Source organism: Dioscorea cayenensis, chromosome 7, assembly GCF_009730915.1.
Source record: "Dioscorea cayenensis subsp. rotundata cultivar TDr96_F1 chromosome 7, TDr96_F1_v2_PseudoChromosome.rev07_lg8_w22 25.fasta, whole genome shotgun sequence".
In the NCBI taxonomy this organism is placed as follows: domain Eukaryota; kingdom Viridiplantae; phylum Streptophyta; class Magnoliopsida; order Dioscoreales; family Dioscoreaceae; genus Dioscorea; species Dioscorea cayenensis.
Window position 1 is genome coordinate 11,257,624 of NC_052477.1, and position 750 is coordinate 11,258,373.

Consider the following 750-nt stretch of genomic DNA (forward strand, 5'->3'; position numbering starts at 1 on the left):
TTCTATGTGAAGAATGAAAAATTTCAGCCATTGCTACAGTAACTCGCTGAAATTTTTTTGCAAGAGTTTCTCCTAGACATCTAGCTTCCCAAAATTTACAAAAATGAAGGAAAAAAACTCAAAGAAACAAGCATACACCGCATCACAACAACCAAATATGTCATTCAAGCATCAAAGATAAAGTGAGAACACAATAAAACCAAGTTTGTAGCAAAAACCTAGAATTAGGGCTTGGAGGCTTGGGGTGATGAGATCCGCGAAACGGTTTAATAAAACTCCGATTAAAACCCAAGAGTGAGTTTGCAAGATGGAGGAGAGGTGATTAGAGAAGAAAAAAACTAAAATGGTGAAGAAATGAGGTAGAGTGAGGGAGAGATGAGGGAGAGATGAGAGGAAAACAAGAGGAGAAGGAGGAGAGAGTGGAGAGAGAAAGGGGGACAAAGCCCCTTTAATGGGCAACCCAGCCCATGCGGGTGCATGCTGCCCGCATGGGCTGGAAAAAACCAGCCTGAAAGGCTCACGGGCCCCCATGCGGGCGCATGGTGCCCTTGAGCTTTTCAGCCCGCGCGCGCAGCGTGAGGCCGAGAGCCTCACGGGCGGCCTCGCGGGCGCATGGCGCCCGTGAGACCCACAACCCATGAAAAATACTCCTCGCGAAGGGTCTCTTGCGGCCTCAATGATGCCCGCAAGGCCCTGGAACATGCCACAAGTGTCCATACGGGCCGTATACGGCCCGTATGGACCTGGGAA